Source organism: Quercus robur, chromosome 4 (assembly GCF_932294415.1).
Source record: "Quercus robur chromosome 4, dhQueRobu3.1, whole genome shotgun sequence".
Taxonomy (NCBI): Eukaryota; Viridiplantae; Streptophyta; class Magnoliopsida; order Fagales; family Fagaceae; genus Quercus; species Quercus robur.
Genome location: NC_065537.1, coordinates 3,964,479 through 3,975,236, shown reverse-complemented (window position 1 = coordinate 3,975,236; position 10,758 = coordinate 3,964,479).

Below are 10,758 nucleotides of genomic sequence, written 5' to 3'. Positions count from 1 at the left end.
GGTCCAAATGCTCACTATTCATCATCAGGTGGGTCCAATGTAACCTAAATGCCCAGTAAAGTCCTCACCACCAAGCCAAAATTCCTAATTCCATTTTTCAAATGGGGAATATCTTTTCCGTCAACTAAAGTTCCAGTGGTCAAAACAAGAAGCTTACTTGCTACTTCCAAAAGGATTAAACAATTTCCCGGATGGATGATGTAGAGCTGACATGGTGAGGCTTGCATGGTGCAGATGATGTGGCATAGATGACGTCATAATGATGGCATTGATCCAGAAATGTGCGTGAGCATGAAGGATTGGCGCATGGAAGCGTGTGAAGGCAGTTGAAGGCCCGTGGAAGCACATGAATCCTGCGGTGGCACATCCCAAACCTCTGGAGGAGTGTGGGGGCACGTGAGATGTTGTAAAGAGGCCGAATTTTTTGGTTGTGAGGGTGATTTACGACGATTGAGGGACTTTATCGGCGGAGAGGTAGTGACTGGTGGCTGTGTGGGAGGATTTGTGGAGGCGTGAAGGCAGCAGTAGATATGGTTGGAATCTTGTTGGATTTGGTAGAGTTTAACAAGCGTTGAGTATAGATCTAAAGTTGGAGGCTGCGACTTTAGAGGCCAAGAACAAAATTTGGCTCTGATACTATATTAAACATTAGTTTTGATATACTATGTTAAATATGCTGGAATATATGAATAAATAGTTTACACACCTAACTTTTTTGTGAGTTTTTAGACCCCTTAAAATACAATTGGATTAACCTAGTTAATTAGCCAAGTTATTACTTAGTCCAAATTCTAGATCTAGGTTATTACAATTAAACAATCATATCATGCAAAGCAGTGGAAAGATAAATAACACAATGATATGATGACCCAAGAAACCATACCGATAAAAACCTGGGGAGGATTTAACCTAGCTATCCTCAAGGTAAACTTGAATCCACTATGAAAGAATCGAAGTTTTACAATAGGACTTAGACTGCTAAAATCCTATTGCCACCCACCAGTAGAAACTTACTGACATGACCACGTGCAAGTTTTGAGACCACAGACTCCTTCTTTCTTGGATTCTCCAGCAAGTACAAGCACACCCGCTTGTGTTTCTTTAAGCTTCTATGGCAATAACTGAATGATCATCAAGTTCTTGAAAAATCTCCTTCTTGATAATCCTAAACTTGTGTGAAGTAAAGCTCCTCACAGATCTCATAAGAGATTTACACAAACAGCAATATAAGCAATACTAAAACATGGTTAGGGTTTGCTTTATATACCTAGGGCAAAAACACAAAACATTTTAAATGAACTAGGGCTGAGTTGGAATTTGTAGAAAACGCAGTCTACATGATTTTCGATTGATCAAGCCTAAACTTCGATCGATCGAGCCAAGCTAAATGCACTTTTAATTCTGCATCAGCTTGAATCCAGCTTTACATAAATGACACAACTTTGAGCAAGTCTAAACAAGACTAAACAACTTGTTTTGATCATGGTTTGCCAGCAATACACATTAGAGTTCTAAATACATAAGTTCTTAAGTCTTTAGAACCTAACACTTTTTGATGTATTTGTAAGGTTGAATTTTATCAACCATCTTACTAGCTTTATTCTGTACCAAATTTACTTGTATTTTAGCAATTAGTAACCCTGTATTTAGGTGGGAATCATGTACGGGTAGTGAGTGAGAGAGTGTGAAAAAATGCTCAAGATTGTGCAAGGATGCAGAGACTCGTGATTGGAACTTACGGGTGACTCACGATTGGTAAGCCGCCGAAGTTGGCACACGTGTGATGCATGCAGGGGAGCTGAAGAGTCATGCCAGCTATTGCACTACAAGACAAAAGTCCCAGGCTGGCCAGGCCGTTAGCTCGCAGCTTGAACTAACGGGTTAGTCTAGTTGCGAGGCCAAGTCACCAAACCACCCTGTTTGGGAAAAACTGACTCTTCACATTCATTTCTCACCCTACTATATATAGACCCTTATACCCACGAAATATAGAGAGCTTCTAGAGAGAATTTTGAGAGAGAAACCCTATAGAAAAACAAGATTAACTCATCCCCAATCTTTACATAGAGACTCTTCAAATTCCTCTACTCTCTTCCTTTCCATTGTTACATCCTTGAGAGGTACATTACCAAAACCTTTTCTCACCATACCCATATCTGTGAGAAGGCCATTTGGTGCTTTGGGAAGCAGTTAGGAAGAGACCAATTTCATATTGGTTGATGTATGGTTTATAGAGGAATTCGGTAAGTTAAAGAAGACAAAGGTTCGGCACAACCTCGTTAGAGTAGGAGCTTGGAGGGCTTAGGTACACTAGGTAGATTAGGCTTAGAGGGTTTTCTACTGTTCATGTATCCCAATTACATTCTTTAGTGGATTATTTACTACTTGAAGGGTGGCGAAGAGGTTCTACGGCGAGGGCTTTGGTTTCCTCTTCGATAACACATTGTTGTGTTGTCCTTGTATTTGCATTTCTTTTCCCTTAATCTTTGCCATTTAATTTCTGTTATGGATGTGATTTTATTTAGTTTAGATTGTTTATCAATTCTGTATTAAGTTTATGTTTATATTCCACACATTAATTGTTTGATATTAAGCTTGAATTGATAATTTGTTAATTGGGGGTCTAAAGGTTCATAGTGTTTTATACGCTAATTGAACTTCGGTATCAGAGCGGGTACACTTGTTGTGATTTAAATACCTAAGTGTGATCCTTGACCCCTTGTGTTTATTTGCCATGGATAGTGCTTTGTATTCCTTTTTATTTGTATGATTTGGTTAATGATGAATGTAACATGTCATGTGTTTGTGAAAATGCCTCTATGAGTGATAATCCTTATGATTGTGATGCTATGTTACAAGAATCTTTGGATATTGTTGATATTCCTAACATTAAACTCTTGAAGAAAAAGACTAAGAAGTTTAATAAGGATTTGAGCAAGTTATTTTGTGAAAATGATAATTTTATTGCTAAGCTCAATGAATCCAACAAATTAGTTGAAAAATATAAGAAACTTGTTGAAAATTCTATTAAAAAGCTGAAAGAGTTTGAATGTTTGAATATGGACTTAAATGCTAAACTTGTTTTGTCTAACAAATTTGTTGATGAGTTAAAATGTAAAAATGAATCTCTTAAGATGCATGCCAAGTGTTTGATTGTTGAACCTATTGTTAAAAATGATGAAAATATTTGTTGCAATCTTGTTATGGTACCCGATTTTACGCCTATTGTGTGTTCTACTTCAAAGGATAAATCGATGTATATTCCTCCACATAAAAGAAATCAAAAGGTGGAGAAAAAGGTTGTTAAGTCAAATCATCTGTTTAGGTCTCAACCTAAGGTTTTGGATGTATTTAAGTTTGTTTCCACTTGCCACCATTGTGGTGTGATTGGTTATATAAGATCTCAATGTCATAAGTTGAAGAGGGAACAAAACCATGTTGCTAGATCCCTTTCCAAAAAGCCTAGTAGACCTAAACACATTGTTTGTCATCATTGTGGTACCTTTGGTCATCTAAGACCTCAATGCTCTAAGTTTCATGTTTTTAAAAGAATTAAAAGAAAAGAGAAACTTAAGCTTCTTGGAAGCTATGCTAAAAAGGGTAAACCGAATTTAAGTGAAAATAGCATGTTGTTAAATAAAGTGTTTAATGCTTTTAACTCCTTGTCTATGTGTATCTCCAGTTCTCATTCTTCCAACTCTCGTCTCACTTCTCATAAGACACTCATTCCAAAAAATCATTGTGTTTGGATGAGGAAGGGTTCCTATAGTTGAGTTTTTGTTCTTTTAGTCCTTGATCTAATTCTTTCGATCTTTGTAGGATCCTTCATGCATTAGATGCTTCATTGTCATGCATTTGTGCATCATGCGTCTCTTTATATTCATTGTTTTGATTGTTTTTGTATTTTATCTTATATTTTTGTTTTAGTTTTATGTGAGTAAAAATCCAAAACCACATAAAAAGTGAAAAATTAAAAAAGTTTGATTGCATATGTTTGAACACATATCACATGTGAGTTTTGTTTTGTACCTTCGTACAAATGGTTTTATGTATTTATGAGCTTAGCTTGTTTTTTATGCACTTATTTCTTTGTGGGAAAAATCTTGAAATCTATGTATGATTGTTGTAAATCGATCTTCAAGCTTATCATGAATGATTGGTCAATAGTTTTGATACTTGCATAGACTTGTGCCTATATATCTTCCTACACTTTTTATTAGTTTTGCTTAAAGAGTTCAACAAATGTAAATCTCAAAATGAAAAGAGATAATGAGTTGCAAAAACCGTCGCACATACTAATATTTGACTAGGAAAAAGGAAAAACGACTTATATGAAAATGTATGATGTCCTTGTTCATCAAATTGAAATATCATAAATTTCAAGCATCGATCTAAAAATGAGATTTATTGATTCAAAATGATCAAATATTATGAATTGTAAATAAGCCAAATGAAAAGCTTCATCGTATGTAATCATTTTCTTGTGAGAGGTCATATATGTTTATTTCTATAATTGAGATAGACCACTTGACTTAGTACTAGTTGTGTATGACTTGATTGAATTGATCATTGAAGTTTCACTCTAGACTAAAAACTATTCCATATTTGATACACACACAACACGTATGCCTAATGTTCAATGAATGTCTTATTCATTTATTAAATTGTACTTGTCTAAATGTGATGTGTGTGTCCTCAATCATATATGAATTAATCCAAAAAGATTTTTGATCATTTTATATGTTTTTGGAAGTGATTTTTATCACTCTTTGTGTTCATGTTTAGTGCTTACTTTGTTTTTCATTGTTTAAACATGTTTTGTGTTAAAATACAAGTGTCAGAATTTTTAGCTACTCATTCTGGCTACTTGCGCGAGTAGCCAACAAGCTGCAAGTTTTGGCTACTCGTTTTGGTGACTTGTAAGTCGCGAGTTCAAGTTGCGAGTTTACACAAAATGTCTTGGCGACTCATTCGTGACTCGTTAGTCGCAAAACGCCCAGAATCAGCTTTTTAAAGAGTTTTTTCATGGGAAACCTGTTTTAAACCTCTCCCATCCTCTTTTAAACCCCTCTTTCAATATTTTTACATCAAAACTCAATCAATTTGAATGGTTTTTCATTCTATTAACATCTCTAAGGTAATCATAAACTCTTTTCATTAATTTTGATCCTTAAATTATGTTTTGGAGAGTTTTGTACTCTTGGTTGAGATTTTTATCATTGGGGTTGGGAAAACTTAATTTTTGTCAAAATTTTTTCATGGGATTGGTTTCTTTTATTGATTTGCATTGGATGTTGGCCCCTTGTGGCAAAAAGAACATGTATTAAGGGTGGATTTTATGATGTTTATGCATTGTTTCATATTGTTGTTCATAGTGTGCATGCTGGGTGTTTGATAAAATGTCTTTTAGGCATTTTCTCGCTTGTTTGGACTCCAATGAGTACCAAATTTTAGAGTTTCTCATGTTTCCTCATTAGGAACATGTTTGGTTCATTGTTTGTGTGTTTAACACACCTTTCCCCACATGTGCATTTTCCATGCATTAGTCATGCATTGCACATAGCCACCTCTTGCACACACATTTGCTACCCTTGTCATGCATTGGTCTATACCTTGCTTCTTCATCCTAGCTTGTCGTGTTTACCTTATACTTTGTAGCATTTTACTTTGTCTTAGGTTTGAACTTCATTTTCTTATTCATCTCGCACCCTTCATACATCATTATCATTGTTCATACCTTCATCTCTTACCCTCGTTTCTCCTTGACCCTTTGTCTATTCCTGACAAAAAGGGGGAGAGTATACTCTAGAGAGTATACCGGAGTGTTTTGTCATTTCTATATGACTCTTGTGCACATCTTTAGAGGGAGAAATTCTATTTCTCATACACATTTGTAGGGGGAGAGATATTCCATAGGGGAGATACATATACCAAGGGAGAGAAGACATTGAGTTAATAAGAAAACTTTGTTTTGTTTGTTTCTCTTATATATTTGTTTTCTTGTATTGCATCGTGTTTGTGTATTGGACATGTATACTTCTTTATGCTATTGTACTTCATTGAATGCATGTTCGGATGATCATTTGCTTTGCTATGTGATCATTGTAGTCATTTCTATATAACTACTTTGGTGTATGATCAAGTTGCTTACATGTTTCACATCATGTTTACTTGATCACAATTTACTTGTTATATTATACTTGTCATTTTATTACTTGCTTTACCTTGAAAGTCTAATGTATTTTGTGCAAGTGTTTCAGGTTACAAGTATATATGTTTTAAGTGCGTCACAGCTTCTCATCATTTTGAAGGAGAGAAACTTTAAACACTTTTAGTTTATATTGTTTAAGTTAGATTCAGTATTTTTTGGTTTGTACCCATGTTGCTTTTGTAAACTTTTAGGATTTGTTTCTATATGTTTGTAGGCTTTTATGGTTTGTACCATACTTATGCAGCCTTTATGTTATGTTGTCTAATACTTCTAGCTAAATGTTATATATTTTCTTTAAGTATTCTCACTCTTGTGCCCTTATAGGATTTTATTCCTAGATGTATATACTTTATGTATTGTGTATTGGTTGAGTGTTGGGCATACAAGTGACTCGCATTGAGCTTATTGGCTTATATGTCCAGATGTTCATTCCAAGTATGAATGAGCATTGTGGTCACTATTTTATAATGATTGTCTATTTGGTCAAGTCATGGTTTATTTCTCATTCCATTTTGCTTGATTGCATTGTGCTTGTCTCATATGCAATTACAAGTTTTTCTGCATACAATGATGATACTGTGTTGTTATATTTTAGGAGATTCTTGTTCATATGATTCAAGAGCTTATCAGATTCTAGAGTTAGGTGTGAGTAAGTTTTGTTCAACTGTTCCCAATTCACATATTAAGTCTAGAGTTTGTTTTAAGGTTTTGTCACGGAATAGTCAAAGGAGGAGATTGTAAGGTTGAATTTTATCAATCATCTTATTGGCTTTATTTCGTGCCAAATTTGTTTGTATTCTAGCAATTCGTAACCCTGTATTTAGGTAGGAATCATGTAAGGGTAGTGAGTGAGAGAGTGTAAAGAAATGCTCGAGATTGTACAAGGATGCAGAGACTTGCGGCTAGAACTCGCAGGTGACTCGCAATTGACAAGCTGTCAAAGTTAGCACATGTGTGAAGCATGTAGGGGAGTTGAAGAGTCATGCCAGCTGTTGCACTACAGGACAAAAGTCCGAGGCTGGCCAGGCCGTTAGCTTGCGGCTTGAACTCGCGACTCAGTCCAGTCGTGAGGCCAAGTCGTTAGACTACTCTGTTTGGGAAAAATTGACTCTTCGCATTCCTTTCTTATCCCACTATATATAAACCCTTATATCCACGAAATGTATAGAGCTTCCAGAGAGAATTTTGAGAGAGAAACCCTAGAGAAAAATAAGATTGACTCATCCCCAATCTTCACATAGAGACTCTTCAAATTCCTCTACCCTTTTCCTCTCTATTGTTACATTCTTGAGAGGTACATTACCAAAACATTTTCTCACCATACTCGTATCTGTGAGAAAGTCATTTGGTGCTTTGGGAAGTAGTTAGGAAGGGACCAATTTCATATTGGTTGATGCTATGGTTTATAGCAGAAAAGTTAAAGAAGATAAAAGTTCGGCGCAACCTCGTTGGAGTAGGAGCTTGGAGGGTTTAGGTACACTGGGCAGATTAGGCTTGGAGGGTCTTCTGCTGTTCATGTATCCCAACTACATTCTTTAGTGGATTATTTATCGCTTGAAGGGCGGCGGAGAGGTTTTACGCCAAGAGCTTCGATTTCCTCTTCAATAACACATCGTTGTGTTATCCTTGTGTTTGCATTTTTCTTCCCTTAATCTTTGCCATTTAATTTCTGTTGTGGATGTGATTTTATTTGGTTTAGATTATTTATCAATTTTGTATTAAGTTTATGTTTATATTCCGCACATTAATTATTTGATATTAAATCTGAATTGATAATTTGTTAATTAGGGGTCTAAACGTTCATAGTGTTTTATACGCTAATTGAACTTTCAGTATTCTACGTGGAATTTGCTTTATTGGTAGGAAATTTAGGAAATTTCTTTATAAGTTCGAAGATATCAACTTTGATAACTTTAACTTATTCCTTTCCTCTAATCCTTTCTATTTTATTCTTTTATGTTTTATCACGATCCATCCATCCCATTTCTTTACAAATGATGTAACCTTCTGATTATAATACATTGATGATTGATCGTACAGAAACGCCTACTCACTCTATTTATTTATTTGATTTCAATTTTGTACCTTATAATCCTTACCTTACAATGGTTATGATGGGTATTTGATACCAAAATTTTCGATTTAAAAAAAATATGGAACTAAAAAAATGTGGGGAATTAATGAATAAAGATGAAAATAGCAAAATACTGAACTTGGGTTATTTTGGAACTTTGCATTGGTCGTCATGAACTTACTATAGAACAGTAATATAATACCTAGCGACCGACCGAGTGGAGTAACTTCACACCTATTATCCTAAACAATGTATTCGCTAATTCCGCCTAGAGCTTTAGGCATTTAAGCATTATGTTTCAGTTGTATATGGTATCTTTTGTTTATCTTAAGGGCTTCGTAGGTTTGAAGTATCACATGTCCGTAGGAACGGTAATCAACTAGCTCACTAGTTGACAAAGCATGCTCAAGACATTAAGCATTATGTTTCTTGGATTGAGCAGAGCTCTTGTTTCTTAGAGCACATTTCTTAAATGATGTACTTTCTTGAGCAGAGGGGAGAAAAGTAGTGGGGAGGAGAGTAGAGGGGAATGGTTCCCCTCCACCTTGTTTGGATGTTTTTAAAATTAGTAAGGGGAAAGAGAGTAATTAACCATTCTCCTTGTTTGGATGTTTTAAAAATTAGGATGGAGAGGAGAATAAATGATTAAAATAGAAAAATTTACCCTTATTTGAAAATGGACTTGCAACATTAGTCTATTATTAATTTAGAAAGGATAAATTGGAAAATTTATCTAGTCAATAATTTATTTACTCTACTCTTCCTCCAAATCTCTCCAATTTGAGAGAATTAAAAATGAGGGGTTAGAGGTGGTTAAAACACCTCCAGACCCCTCCAAACTCCTCCCTTAAAAAACTTCCAAATAAGGTAATTGAATTACTCTTCCTTCCTCTACTCTACTCTCCTTTTTTTTTTTTTAAACTTCCAAACAGGCCATTAGTTGATTTAATATAAGTTATGTCTTCCTATAAAATAAAAAAGTATTCACTAATTTTTATTTTTTTTATTTTTTGCTACGAAAGTATTCACCATGTACCCCCGCTAAAGCAGCTTAGCCATCCCAAGTAACCAGTCAATCTTTGATCGCTAATCAACCAAAAACACGTCCAGAAATACCAACAGAGAACCAAAATTATTCATCAATTTACTTCAGGATATGCTTGGATCTAATTTTATTCCATGTTCTGTGCAATTATATTTTCCTAATTTGAAGGAAATGTAAATGGTCTAATCCTTCAACCTTTATCCTACTTTAACCAGAGATAGGTTGCTTTGAATTTTTTTTTTTTTTTTTTTTTTTTTTTTTTTTTTTTTTTTTTTTGAGATAAAAGATAGGAAGCTTGCTTTCATTTGAAACTGAAGCATCTACTTTTCAAGTTTCTGAATCCAAATTTTACCATGTGGCGCACCCTAGAGACCTTGACATTTTATGCATTTAGCTCCATCATTTGGACTAACATAATAATATAAAAATCTTTTGAAGAGAAAGGTCACCTGAGTGTCGTCTTAACTAGCATGCATTGTTTGACACGTACATATGGAAAAAATTTTCTAGGTAAAACTTTGTTACAAGAAGAATTTGTAAGCGACTAAATTTCTCGTTTCGAAATAAAGTCAAACAAGTGAAATAGTTTCACAAATGTGAATTTATATTGATGATTGTGTGGTACAATTCTCTGTAATTACAAAAGAGTTATCCTCTGATTTGATCTCCTTAAAAGACTTGGTTGATTGGATTTGTGGTAATGTGATTTTGATTCGAACACCGAATATACTTCAATTTGGCCGAAGAATGGATCGAAGATCTTTGAAACAATTACAATGAATCTCTGGCTATAAGCTTGTTGGAAATCCTTTGTTCTTCACGTTCTTCGTGTGTTCTTCGTCTTCGAAGGTTTGTGGTGGAAGTTCTCCAGGGCTTTAGAGGCTTGAATCCGTGGAGCTTCACTGATTTGTGATTGTTTGAGGTTTCTGGAGACTTTTGAGCTTGATTCCAGTGAACTTTGAGATCTAAGAAGATGATTTGAATAATTCCTTTTCGAATGTTCTTTGTATTTGAAGGTTTGTAGCGGAAGTTCTTCGGGGCTTTAGAGGCTTGAATCCGTAGAGTTTCACTAATTTGTGATTTGATGATGTTTTCAGACCTTTGAGCTTGATTTCCGCAAACTTTTGGATCTAGGCAGATGGTTTGGATGATTCTACTTCGAATGTTCTCCGATTTTGGAGTTGAAGTTCTTGAAGTTCCTGGAGGCTTCAGGGCTTGATTCCAGTAGAGCTTTTTCACTTCTGAATCCTGGTCCTCTTGAATGTCTCAGGAAGGCTTCTATTTATAGGAGTTTAGGGATAAGTGAGTGACACGTGACGGAGCTTGATTGGTGACACATGTCACAGCCTGATTGGTCCGCTTAAGTCATCGCTTACACGTGCGAGATTGCTTGTGTCATCGTTTACACGTGCGAAACTGTTTGTGTTA